General features: G+C 37.9%; 1 pseudogene; it reads right to left on the reverse strand.

Annotated features, from left to right (window-relative positions):
• The window catches only part of LOC127233154 (DNA helicase MCM9-like), a 51,759-nt pseudogene extending 37,520 nt beyond the window's left edge, over positions 1 to 14,239 (reverse strand).
• Positions 14,240 to 14,966: the final 727 nt, after the last annotated feature.

Consider the following 14,966-nt stretch of genomic DNA (forward strand, 5'->3'; position numbering starts at 1 on the left):
CCCGAAGGCTGCAAGTGAAATGATTCTCAGAAGGCCAGCATGGTATAAGAAAAACAAGCCTATCAAACTAGGAAACTAACATGAAAGACTATCTTTGAGAAGTGAAGGAGAGATCAAATGTCTGGTGTACATTCATGCTCAATGAAAGATGCTAAGTAATGCTCTACACACATACTGAATCTTTCAGTTTAATTATCATATGGATATAATTTGATACCTTCTTATGTTTCTGTTCCAAGGATAATTAAACTAATAATTTCAGTATGTCTATTGAAAGTATAGCATGTAGACAACTCCTATCTTTGTTGCAAAGAATGAAAATTATTATTCAAAAACTATGCAACTTCAATATATTAATTGATAAAAAATTTAGAAATATGGAAAATAGAATTTCGTGTTTCATTCTGTGAGTGGAAATTGAATGCAAATTTAGATTATTACTATAATTTCTTGTTCTTGTGATTTTATGCTTGTAGCTAAGTTGCTTTCTCTTTTTGATAGCTTGCTATAATCAAGAGGTGATTTCCAACTTTAAGACAATCCCAGATCAAAATCTAAAATAGATAAAAAGATAATAACCAAAAAATCAAAACATACTGCTGGAACAAATCACCATAACATAATTTAGACAGGGAGAAAAGAAAAATAAAAATCCAAGAAGTATGCTACATGATGACAGTATTAACAACTTCCCAGGAGTAATTGTCATCTTTAACATAAGTGGATTAAATGTTCCATTTAAAAGATAATCATATCCCAGTCCAGTATTCTCAGCTACTTATCTGAGCATATTCTCAGCTACTTAGAAAGGAAGGAAAGAGGATCCAAAATTCAAGATTGGACTGAATTACATGTGTATACTAGTCTTACCTAAGTAACTCAGTCAGACTTGCTCTTTAAATATGAAGTGCACCTATTATATGTACTCGAGTGACTACAAAAGTTGATAGTCTACTGTGCCAATCTGAAATCAAACCAGTAAGTCTATTAAAACTTACTGTTTAATCCTGCTGTGAATAGTGACTGATGTCAGACATGGTTGGACTGGAATAAACAGTTCACACTGAGGATTCTATTTCTCAGTAGAAAACATGCTTAATTTCACTAATTGCCTTTAGAGCTGCTTCTATCAACCATATACTTTGTACATGCAAATAATCTTATTATCAGCTGCAGTTAAGGTAATTAAAATGTATGTCTACAAGCACAGACCAAATGAAAAATATGCATTCTGATCACTGTTCCACATATACATAAAAATTCTAAGAGACCAGTTCAACTTTTCATTTTTAAAAACTTCAAATACATATATATATATTCAAAAATATATATATAAATAAATACTATGTATTTATTTATATAATATATAAATTCAATTCAGATAAATGGATGACCACTTCAAAAGAAATTTCAATTGCAAAAACAAGGTTATAGTATAATGTTTAAGAATTATTCATAACTTTCTATTTAAACACAGCTTGACACAGTGTGAACCTGTATATAGTGTCCCCTTTAAATATAAATTGTTCTATTTGCTGAAAATTTATAAATCCATTTAATTTGATTTTTCAAGCCCCAGAATAAACCTTTGATATAGCTTTTCTTATATGTTATTACCTCAGAATTTAAGAAACAATTTCTAAATGAAGTATGAGTAGATAATTCTTACTTTCATTTTCTATGCAGTATTATATAGATTGTTCTATTTACATCAACAATAATGTAAACTATTAAATTTCATTATTTTTAAGCTTAATAATTAGTCATAAAGAACATATAATTGATATTACTATAGGCAACCATGCCGTAAAATTTTACCTAGAATTATTTATGATTTTACTAATGAAGACATGATTAAGCTTAAGCACATAGCATTTCAAAGAATTAAGTAATTGGGATAAATTTTGAAATTGAAAATCTGTTTTTCATTTTTATGTGAAATGTTCAAGCTCTCCAGATTCCTTCCATTAGAAACTGGAAAGAGAGTTGCTATAACTTTGTACAACATTGCACTAAGTATTCTCTTTGTGAAATGAATAGGTTTTGTTTTAAGAATAAAATATTTTCATCCAGAGATGATGGTGTTATTTGAAATCTGATGTAGGAGGATCACAAGTGAGACACCAGTTTGGGCTAGATCAGGAAACCCTATCTCAAAATCTAACCAAAGAACAAAACAAAAAAAGAGTAGGATAGGTCATTCTTTAAGTACTTGAATAAAGCAGTATGTGTGAAAATATAGGCTTCCACTATCTACACATTTATTTTATATAGGAATTAAGAACTAGCTGAAATTTCTAAGAGCTATTCTAAGGCTAACTACTACGGGAGAGAACAATACGATTGGTTTGAAAAACAGTCCCACGGGAAAAAAATCAAAACCCACCACATTCCCTGAACATTAATCCTATGCAACCCAGGTTAGCACTGACCAAATGAAGAAAATTAAATTTGGTTCAACTTTGTTGTCATATTTTGTTTGTGTTCTGACAAATATAGCTTACCTGAACATCAGAGGGTGGAGGTAGCCACTAATTATACATAGAGGTCTATCTGAAGGTCTGCACAGAAAGGAAACAGGAAGTGAAATGACTATACAGAGAGAGGAAGTGATAAGGCAGTGTGTAGACAGGAGTTCAGCCCTTTTCAGTCTGAACAGTAGGAGACTTAACATGTGACTGTGTCTGGCAGGTACTTTATTTCTCTGATCTTTATTTATGTGACTCTGAGCTTTTATTATTAAGAGTAATTAGAATTGCACTTCATCTGGTGCCCACAAGACTAATTAATATCATGCTTCAGAACATTTTTGCCAATCTCTTTCATATTCTGTTTTCAATGCAACAATACATCAAGCATTTGGTGATTCCTCTTAAATAGCTATCATTGCTTTGGCAACATTTTCAAAGCTGCCTTTTCTACCTTGTTCTGTAAGGAGTATGGTTTTCCTGCCCTCCACCCAGTCTTGTCGACACACTATGGCCTATGGGCTGAAGATGGAAGATTACAGAAGAACCTCGGTTTACTAACAGGCAGTGAGTTGTCTCTGTTATTTCTAGAGTTTATATACTATCCTGTGGTCTTTGAAGGAGTTGAAGACAGATAGTTATGGTTATAGTTTTCCATAGTTAAGCTTAAAGATAAGGTACATATAGGACTTTAGACTCACAAATATAAGATAGATAATAGAATAGTTTCTTTTAATCTTTCTAAATGTTAATGGACTAAATATTGTTAATTGTGATTCTTATTTGATAACTGTTGTGTTATATATTTTGCTATGTTAAGGTTAAAACCCTTCTTTTTATTTAGACAGAAAAAGAGGAGATGATGGGAGATGCCATTATGTATATATATTTCTCATACTGGTTAATGAATAAAGCACTGTTGGCCAATAGGAAAGGAAGGTAGGAGGGACTAGGAGACGAGGAGGAAAGAGGAAGGAGAGAGGAGTCAAGATGGAGAATCTGGAGAGAATAGAACCAGCAGCCGCCTCTCGCTGGTAAGACCATGTGGAAATACATAGAAATGGGTTAATAATTAAGACAGAACTAGCCAATAAGAAACAAGTACCTGGCCAACAGAATTATATCAAATACAGAGTCTCGGTGTATTATTTGTGGCTGGTGCCATGGCAGGTCAAGACCAGGCTGCGGGCAGGAAAACCATACTCCTTACATTGTTCAAAATCCACTTTCCATCTTTCCCTCACTTAGCCTTGATGGGGAATATTCTTCTGTGGATATGTATCTCTTATTGGTTAATGAATGAAACCCTGATTGGCTGATTGGCTAGACATGAAATGACATAGCTGGGCAGAATCAGAATATAAGCAGGGACAAATATGAAATCACTCTCTTCTTTGCAGGAAATGCTGAGCACTCATCATGCAACAGGCAAAGGAGTTACAGATCCAGCATACTCTGGTAAGACAAAACCACATGGAAATGCTTATGTTAATAGAAATGGTTTAATAATTAAGACAAAGGAAGCCAATAAGAAAAACTAGTCATCAGCCAACAGCTTTATAACTAATATGGTGTCCATGTGTTCATTTGGGGCTCAAGGGCTGTGGAACCTGCCCTTACATAGCCTCTTTTTGACATATCCATAGCTGCCTGTCTTTGACAGAGTCTCTTATGCTCTCATTGCCTTGGCATCCTCCCAAGTGTATCTATCTCTACCTTGGTAATACTGCCATTTCTTTGCAGTATTACCAATTCTTTTCCCTGTATTCATAAATTGAGTGTTCTCCAAACTGTCATATACATCTCAGACTATTTCCCACAGCATCTTTCTAAAGAACTGACATATTCCTCACACCAGCTGTATTTTATTATCATCAAACCAATATCTCAGAAATTGTATCAAAGATATTCAATGTTATTCAGTGTAGTTTCCTCACAGGGTTCAAGGTTTAAAACTGCACTAAGTGTATAACTGTTCAAAATACAGTTGCTGCTTTAACTATACCCATGGAATTCAACATGTAGGGTTTTTCATATGCTTTACCCATCACAGGACCGGAAGGTCAGGAGCTCTACCCTCAGTAGAGGAAAGACAGCAGCTCTACCCTCACTGGAGGGGAGGGGCATCATGTTGCTTGGCTAGATGATTTAAGAAGAATCATGTTTTGATAGACTGAGTCCATTTCTTTCTCTTGTTTGCTATGCTATAATTTCTATGGTCAAGAATGGAAAGAATCACAGAATATCAAGCTTTCCTTTCCACTTTCTCATAGTCTCTCGTTCCCCAGATCTCCTGAGTCCTCATTATAAAGGTCTTTGCCACCCATTGTAATGGTACGTTTTTAGTTTATTGTGTATTTATAAGTAATTTAGCACCACAACTGATCTTTCTCTCTCAGAACTATAAACACACCGATTCTCACCTCCTGGTTATACTTGCAGTGACTCCAATTGTCTAGGCCTCCATACACCATCCTCCAACCCATTCTGACTCTGTTAACCACTAATGTATCTTAAATACTTTTACTTTCTTCACTGTAATCTCCTGTTCAGCACTTCCCAGGGCCTTCAGCATCCTACCATATTCAGTAACGTTACACATCCTGAATGTGTGAATTTGAAACATCCACTATGCTTCTTGCAGGCGGGGAAGATTTTCAGGCATTGATATAAATATAGTATGGACAAAGACATAAATGTGGATAACAACACAGCACAATGTGACATGTATATATGTGTCACATTGCGATGTCACTTCTATTAATTCTCCTGCCTGTGGAAGACTTCACTTTCTGTGTCCCCAGAGGACCTTGTATATGTCTCTGAAAGCACATTTTTAACTATACGTCACAGTCATGTGAGCAAGACAGGGCAGTGATGGAAAGCTTGACCTGGTAGTGAGAACAAGGGAAAGCAGGTCAGCATACTGACAGAACTACCATCCAGACCCAAAAACAAGGCTTTGAAGTAACCCAGGCCAACATCCACCTCATCTGTGAACTGTTAGAGCATGTGAAGGGCAATACCTGCAGATCCAAAGCTGCAAGATCCGCCACACAAAGAAACAAAAGGATATCCAAGAAGAGTCCCAGTGAGGGCCCAGTACCAAGGGTGTAGCAGAAGCCTGACTCCTGGAACCAGACCAATGAACACTTTAGTAAAGATCTGTGATCTTTGGACTAAATCTTATACTGTGTGACACTATACTCTCCACGCTGAGATATATTTTAATTTTGCTTTGTTTTTTTTTTTTGTTTGTTTGTTTGATTTTGGTTTTTGTTGTTGTTTTTGTTTCAAATTTTGTTTTAATTGGGGAGAAGGTTGCAAGGGCAGAGGATGGATAAGAATAGACAAGGAGATAAATAAGATCTGGATGCATGATATGAAATCCACAAAGAATCAATAAAAGTTTTTTTAAAAGGAAAACAAAGTAGGTACTTAATAACAAAACATTAAAAAAAAAAAAAAAGAGGCAGAACTAGAGACTATAGAGATTGTTTGGCTATTAAGAGCATTTATTGTTCCTGGAAAGAATCTAGCTTTAGTTTTTTACCACTCACATTGTCACTCACAATCATCTTTAACTTTGGTTCCAAAGAATATGATACTGCCTCCTGACCTCTGTGGCCACAAACAAGCACGCACGCATGCACGCACACACAGGCTAAAGCAAAATATTTTTTCCTTTAAATAAAATAAATAAATCTAAAATATTTTTAAAACAGGTATTACACAATGTCATATACATTATTATTATATTAATATGCCTAGCAATAGGAAATTTAAAATTGAATTTGCAATATTATTGCAATGTCCCAGACAGCACACTGAAGAGACAGGCATTTCTCTGCATATCGGCACCTCTACATCCCAATTTTGTATGTTGCTAATTTTAGAAAATATTTTATATAAAACAATTTCCACAGCTAGATACTATTTTAATTAAAACTCAAATTTCTCTGTGAGATGTCCCTTTAAACTATGTAAGTGCATATATATATGTTACATACTGTATTATATATATAGTATATATTTTTTTTCATAGAACAGTTAAATGCTAGTTTGGGAAATTTCATTTTCCTTGGCCTAGTATTACATTACATTTATGATAGAAGGAAAAGAAGGCTATTACTAAATGAAATAAGTAACACACATAGGAGCAGTTAAATATCCAGCTTGATGTCATATGTGTGAGTTATACTCAAGATGTACCATGGTTTGCCGGGTGCAGACTGGAGACTTATATGGCGGGGAGCAGATAAGGGGCTCAAGAATTCTCACACAAACTAGGAAAAGTAAACACAGTGCACACTGTGAAAATTTACTTGATATTATATAGTAAAGTAGAATCTTGCTATAAAGTTTCACATACCCTGCACTCCCTGTACACACAGGTATACTTTGAAACTGTGAAATATATTAAGTTGATTAAGTTGATGTGGTTGATTAATTGTTAATTAAATAAAGGTATATACATATGAAGCACACTACACTGTGTACCACAAATATACCCAATAAAATGCAAACTGTTGCCTCTGTCTTCTCTACCCTGGGAGCAGCTCTCCTGCCTTGGCCCCTCATTCCTGAAAATGTATGCCAGCTCCAAGTTCATTTCTACCTTCTCCTTGATCAGGAGCTCCTCTCAGTTGCTGAGTTGTCCTGTCTGCAATGGAGTTGAACCGACCATAAATGTGGACAGATGAGAGCTTCAGCAGCCTGGTAGCTCTCCAAGTTCATCGGGGCTGGGGCTGTTGAGAACCTGGTCTTGGAGTGTCTTGAGATGACAATGAGGTCCCTATATTCAATAAATCAAGAACTGAGTTCATTATTAATAGCCAATAGAGGAACTATAATCCATTGTTACAGAGTTCCTGCTTCATGAAAGAGTCTGCCAGACATTCTGCAGGACACAGAGAACAGTGACTGACAAACTGCCAATACAGGTGGACAGTTTAAAATTTCCTGATTTGCTGTAGTGTCTGCCAGACACATTATGGCCTATGGGCTGAAGATGGAACATTACAGGTAAACTTGGGGTGACTGACCAGGCAGTGAGTTGTCTCTGTCATTTCTAGAGTCTATATTCTATCTTTCTGTGGTCTGTGAAAGAGTTAAAGACAGATAGTTATGGTTATAGTTAATTAGGATTAAAGATAAGTTACATATAGAACTTTAGACTTACAAAGATAAAATAGATGATGGAATATTTTCTTAAATCTTACTAAATGTTAATGAACTAAATATTTTTAACTGTGATTCTTATTTGATAATTGTTATGTGATATATTTTGCTATGTTAAGCTTAAAACCCCTTCTTTTTATTTAGACAGAAAAGAGGAGATGATAGGAGATGTCGTACTGGTTAATGAATAAAGCACTGTTGGCCAATAGGAAAGCAAGATAGGCGGGACTAGGAGACAAGGAGGAAAGAGGAAGTAGTAAGGAGGAGTCAACATGGACAGACTGGGGAGAGCAGATGCTGGCCATACTCCCGGGTAAGATGAGACCACATGGAAATACTTAGATTAATAGAAATGGGTTAATAATTAAGACAGAGCTAGCTGGTAAGAAATTAGTAACTGGCCAACAGAATTATATCAAATACAAAGTCTCTGTGTGTTATTTGTGGCTGGCGCCGTGGCTGGCCCTTACTCCTAACAATCCATGTCTTCTCTTATCAGACCATATTAAACTTTCTTCCACATTAAACATGGTCCCCATACTTTTGTTCATGTCTGGTACACTGTTTGTAATCAAGGCTTAGTGAAGTTGGAAACATGCAGGTTTCCTCAATTCCAGAACAATGACAAACTCAATAGTTGGGCTAACAGATTTTAATCAACAGGTGATAAAAATTAGAACTTATGCTAGTCAATCTCTTAAGAAGTTGAATGGATAGAGTTTTAATTTACTTCACATGAGAGGCAACATAATGAAAAAGGAAGCAATGGAGAAAAGTTTACCCTCTGTGCTGGTCTGGAGATATGAGAGGGAACTGTAGCCTGCTCACCAGGGAGGGCTGTCATGGACTGTGTAGATTCCACTTTGCCAAGGAGAGCAGGCATAAGACTCACAGAAGGCATGCCAGACCCAGATAAAAATGGTGCTTCCTGGAGTAGAAATTGACTACACAGCCTCCATCCTTTTTATTGATTCTCTTTTTTAATTAGGAAATTGGGTTTAGATTTTTATCATTTTGCCTCTTATACAAAGCTCTGGTTGAATGTCTTGTGACCTATGCTTCCAAGCTCTGACCAAGCAAAAAGTACTCACTAATGAAAGAAGAATCTCTCCTTAACTGCCCTGACCCCCCACCTTAAAGCATCTAAAGTGGCCACACTTGGAGGTGTCTGTCTCACTCTGGTATTAAATTAGCCGAGATTTTAGACTATTGGCACCAGCTTCTTTGCAGCAAATGCTGTGGGGTTTTTTTGTTTGTTTGTTTGGTTGGTTGGTTTTTGGTTTGTTTTTTTTTTTTAATGTTTTCTCTCATCTGAGATTGTTTTTCAATGTGATTCTGGTTTGACCTCTTCTCTGCTTCTCTGGGTTCACCCTCTACTTCCTCATTAGCAAGCATCATTTAATGACAGCACCCCAGGTAATAGGCTTCCTCCTTGCTCAGCCTTTGGCTTTCCTTGGGACTATCCAATATAGCCTCCTCCTCTTTGCCATGAGGAGACTGCTAGCCCTTTGCGAACCTATGTGATAATTAATAATCAATTAGGAGTTGATAACAAAATTGCACTCTCTTGTACTTTGGCACCACGAGTAATTTATTTTCATTGCACCAGTGAACCCTGTCACCAGCTGCATGAAATCCCTTTCTGCCTGTGATTCTCTCTTCCCTGGAAAGTTGGCATAAAGGGGAAATAATGAGACGTGAATAAAAGAGGTGTCATAGAGCTGTAAGATATTGCTTATTTTTTGTTGCCATATGAAGTAGGCTCGAGATCCTTACTAGGAAGTTGCTACTTAAGCACAAAATATTTGCGTTTGTGACTGTGCTCACTTGTGTATAAATTATATCTGGAGATTTCATAGACACAAAGCAAGTTTTTACCAGTCAGCAAGCCAAGCCAATAGAAAGGCTCCAGCATGAACAAAACATTTTCCAGCGGAGGTCTAACACCTGGCTGATAGTTTCATTAGGATAATAAGGGAGAAGGAGACAAAGAGAGACCCTATCCCAAAATTAATTACAACTAGACATCAAACTTCTGCTAATTTTTGTAATGGCACAGACCAGTGGATCCCTCATAAGTGCCACTTGGGCAGACTTAAAAGAAGTGACAGAGATAGCCACCTCACCAGCTTTTCCGCCATTGAGTCCTCTTACGCCTTTGGGAATGCTTGGCACTTGTGCAGCTGAGATCTGCTTCCCGCCTCTGACACAGCTTCTCATTCTGTGATCTCACTGTTTTATGTTAGTGGTACGAAGACTGTTTGTTTGGAGACCACATCAAAACACTCAAATCTGCTTGGGTTTGTGTCCAGGCTAGAGCACCGGGATCAGCTTAGATGTGTTTGTCTGCAATAACAGCTCGCCCGTGGTGGCTCTCAAAAGACTCCTGTGGGATTTCTTAGCAGCTGACAGAGCTTCGAGAGCAGCTACAGAGGTCTGGCATTTCGCCTGTCACCAGTGCGCTTTGTTAATGCTGCAGGTAATATCATGTATATAGTTCTTGTAGCATCGTTTCATAATTTGGGGTTCCACTTAGTAGCCTAAAAAGAATCCAATCAAGTCAGAACAACCCCAGGACAAAAACGCAAATGGCATTGCTAATTAGAACACGAGCGCCATCTAGTGGCCATGACTACTGCTACAGGCTTACTTCAAATAACAAGTTCCACGCCAGCCAGGGGCTACTCAGTAAGAAACCACTTGTCTAAATAAGAAATAAGAAGATAAATAATAGATAGATAAAGGAAGGAAGGGCGTGTCAGGAAGCAAATAGAAATAAAAAAGCGTTTTATAGCAAATTTTCTTGGAAATACCCTTTAATTCTTTTTTTTAAAAAATTGTCATAAATTGTATAAAGAGAATCCCTGTCATGGAGCAGGAAGAGCAAGATCCGGGATGCAGATGAAACAGCCAAGGGCTACTGAGTAAAAGAGGTGCGACGCTGAATAGAAATCTCAGAACAGATTATTTGCATGTAAGCAAAAAAGTCAAACGATAAATCAGGTGATCCCGGGCTTGCTAGGCATTCCATGGATGAGGGGAAAGACCATTTTCCCACACCTCCATGACAACCCTTCAGGACCAGGCACAAAACTTGACCGAAACAGGAAACATTTGGAGACACTTACTCCAGGTGGAGAAAGTTCGTTTGTAAACTATTTGGAAGCTATTTTCCTGTGGGCATGTGGTTCCTAAAGATTTTCTTACAATATTGATAAAGCTTTGTAAGTGAAGATATACTGAAAGAATTCTATACCAAGCACAATATAGCCACCTTTAAACATAAACTTGGGGGTCACGGTGTGGTGGAAGACATTTGCAATCGTAGCATTTAAGAGGCTGTGGCGGGAGGAGCTAAGCCAGCCTGAGCTACATAGCAATGTCACATCCAACCAGGGGTACAGAGTGAAACCATGCTTCCACCAAAAGTCTAGCACCAATACAAGACAGATAGGCAGCTTGAGGTTGAAAAGTGACCCAAGAATAGAGAAATACCTAAGGGAGTTACTGGGTTAAAAGCAAAGGCGAACTGCAAGTTCTTAATCTGGCAACAGTTATTCCTAATTGCCACCATTTTAGATGCATCGATTCATTCTATCTTGCTTCTCTGATCCTATCCTCTCCTCCACATTTTCCCTCTCCTGTCTTCTCTTCCTTCCTCAGCCCCATCTTCTCCTCTCTACTCTCCTCCTCCTGTCTTAGAGGTGGAACAGGTTTTATTAGGTCATGATATCAGAGTCTGAGCATGAGGAAGAAATTTACATCTAGTGTATCCAGAGCACCAGTCTGAGTGCTGGGCCATCACACCTCTTATTAGTTGCAGTTGTGCAAGGGTATCTGAACGTTCACAGTGCAACCAACATGCTTCGCTGTTATTGCTACAGCTGTTGCTAATTAATGTGACAGTCTCAAAGTCGTGTTAGGATTTGTCTATTCTGTTTTCCAAAATCAGCTCTGATAGGGATAGGAGGGCAGATGATTTTATAAACCTAAACAGAAATGAAAAGCCCTAAAGTGTGCTTATTTCAAATAAAAGTTGAATTGATATTTTTGTATTTAATTCACCCCTACTGATAATGCTGCTATAAACTGGCAGCACAACTTTTTCCTTTCCTTAACTGTATTTTTCTTTAAGTACATCTCCTGTCTCACATTGACTAACAATGTTACTTGGAAAGTTAGAAAAAACCACATAGACAATGCAAATGGAAAACACAGCCACAACAGGCAAAGTTGGTGGGCCAGTGGTCTTACATAGTTAAACAAATAGGAATCTGCTCACTGCCAATTTGTAGTGCTACTTGGTAGTAGAGAATAATGATGATGATTGTTTCACTGGAACACAGAACCTAACATGAGCAAGTGCAATGCAAGGAAAAAGAACGGGAAGAGTGGATTAAAGAAAATAGTCTATAGCACCAACAAGACACGCGCTTACACACAGCAGCATGGCCACTTCCACACTGCATCTGCTGCTCACCCTCTAGAGACTAGGAGACAGAAAGGAAGAAGAAGACATTTATACAAAGGCGGCTAGACAAGATCAGAAAAGCAACGTGACAGCTAGATGGATGCACTATAAGGCTGGCTTTGAAAAGCTTGTCTAGTGAAATACTCAAGCCCCTTCACAATCATTTTAATTCATTCAGTGCTTGGTATTTTGTCATCATAGAGAAGGAGCTGCCCCAACCAAAATGTCATTGATCCTATCAAATAGACAGACTTGATATATTATCTCTGAAGCATTGGCGTTTTATAAAAAGTGTGCAAGGTTTCGTATGTTTTAAACAGATACCTTAAGTAATAACTATAATATTTATTTTTTAAAAAAACGTGGCTTCCACATGACAGTAATACAAAAATCATGGTGATAGTATTTGTGAGCACACTTGAAAAGTGCTCAGAAAGTATGAATTACTTTGTCTTTCTTCATGCATGCTGACATTTTCTTATTTTAAGCACCACTATTCTCTTTTGCTTATACTCCAGCACTGTGGCTATGACAAAATATAAAAATGTACAATAGTATACATAAATTTCATTTTCCAACGAGCTGACATTCTAAGCTTTACTACAGAAAGATGAAGTCAGACCGACTAATATGTATGTAATATATATGTATAAGTAAGTATATGCATAGTCATATCTAATATATATTTATAAACACTGTAAGTCAGAAAAGAAACAGAATAACCAGTCTATACATACTCTTGGTCTGGAGAAATGTAGCTGAGTAACTTTGTCAGTTCCTGAGTAATTACTGGATTCTGCCAGTCACAGTATGAACTGACATAATGACACCTTACTATCCCCAATTCATCACACTCCCCTATATTTTTCATTCTCAAATAGTCAGACAACCTCAAAAGGGAAAAATACTATCACATATTACATTGCTACATTTTTAAAAACTTGATAATTTGTCTCACTATTTTTTGTTGTTTAAAGGGTGAAGGATTTAATCTGTCTCTATCATTCTTTTTGTTTGTTTGATTGATCTGAGAATTACCTGGCTCTGTAGTACAGGTTGGACCCAAATTCATGACTGTTGTTCTTCAGGCTCCTTGAACGTTGGGAATAGAGGTGTGCACCACCCAGCCTGGCTCACTTCTGTCCTTTGAGAGGTAGATTTTCTTACTCACACCTCGAGTCACATAGTGGTCAAACATCCTTCTCTCTTGGTTTCTGCTAATGTCAATGATAAACAAGTCATGCTTTGTGAGTCAAGACTGATTAAACGTCCGGCACCCCCTTCCTTCCTGGCTTCAACAATTCTTCTCATCTTTTCTTGTACTTCTTGACCTCATGCCTTGATTTATAGAGCTACACTCAATATTTACTGTAGTGAATACATTTCTAGAAGTCAATTTTCATTCTTCTCGATCAAGGTTAGTTGTAAGAAAATATATGAAATAAAGGATTTAATGACTAAGACAGATAACAAATCATCCATAGCTGTACTCCAGGAAGCGAGGGAGGGGCAAACAGGTTCAATCTCCAACATGTGAAAGCTGCATGTGTTCAATTATAATAAAAATTGAAAAGCACTGCCTCGTTATGCAATTTGTACATTTTTAAAAACAGCTTTAAAGCTCATAGACTCGGACTCTGTCTTGCAATAGAGTTAAAGAGCTTGTAAAAACTGTTGATTTCCAACCTCTAAACAGCCTGCTCTAGGCATGAGGCCAGCGTAGCAGAGAAACCACCCAGAAAGCATGATTCTCTCCAGCAATCACTTAGCTAACACACAAGGAAAATAGCCTAATTATTGGAAAGCGGGAACAAGAAAATGAAAAGTATGGAAAGGTAGAGAAGTATTAAATGCAAACACACAAAATTGTCTTTGCTGTGAGAAACAAGGCAGCCTAGATCCTGAGGGTAGCCGTTCAAAGCAGCCTTGGTGTTTGCACAGCATATGAGAAGAGCCAAGGACCAGGAAAACGACTAATTTTAATTACCAGAAAAGCTGTAAGAACGAGAGCAGAGAGCTCCAGCGGTATCTGGCTTCCAGCGACTGGCTCTGAGAGGACCTTGCCAATTACAGACTTTTGTAGCCCACTGGGGGCCAAAGTCGTGTGCAGAGGATTCATTGCCCGAACACAGGCTTGGGCTGGACCCACACACATGGGAACAGCGTGTACCTCTTATCCAGATGAAGCCCATGGCTCATGCAGAGTTCCCAGTGTAGTCAGGCTGGCAGAGAAGAGAGTGCCAGCGCTTTCCAGACTTGTCACGTTCAGGTGCAAGCCACATGGAGTTGGAGGCAAAATGCATGTAACACAATTTATTTCATAAATACTGGATTACCACCAGACACATGAAACTGAATCACTCAGAGACAGGGATAGTCCAGAAATCGGCAGATAAATGACACTAACGCTGCCACCTTAGATTTACTACCTGGGCTACTTTTCCAATTGAGGGCATGGTGATAGAAAATTTCAGACAAAAATAAAAAAAAAAAAAAAAAAAAAAAAAAAAAAAAAACGAGAAGCGAAACCTACTATTTCTTTGGCTCTTTCAGAACTGACTTACTGACTTCTAAACCACCACCACTCCACCATTATCAAGGACAAATAATTCAGCCCCAAGTGCAGCGCCCTTAGGTGGTACTCACATGTATACGCAAAAGAGAATTGCCTCCCAGTTAGATCCCAACCACACTCTCCCTCCGGAGTGCCAGTTCCCCTCTGGAGCCAGCATAAATAAGTCCGCGCCTGGGTCTGAGCCTCCTCTGTCTGAGCTATCAGCACAGCCTGGCAGTCAGCAGGGACAGCAGCAGGCCAAGGGAGGAAGGGACCCAGAGTCTGTTAGCCC

This window comes from Phodopus roborovskii, unplaced genomic scaffold, assembly GCF_943737965.1.
Source record: "Phodopus roborovskii unplaced genomic scaffold, PHOROB, whole genome shotgun sequence".
Lineage (NCBI taxonomy): Eukaryota > Metazoa > Chordata > Mammalia > Rodentia > Cricetidae > Phodopus > Phodopus roborovskii.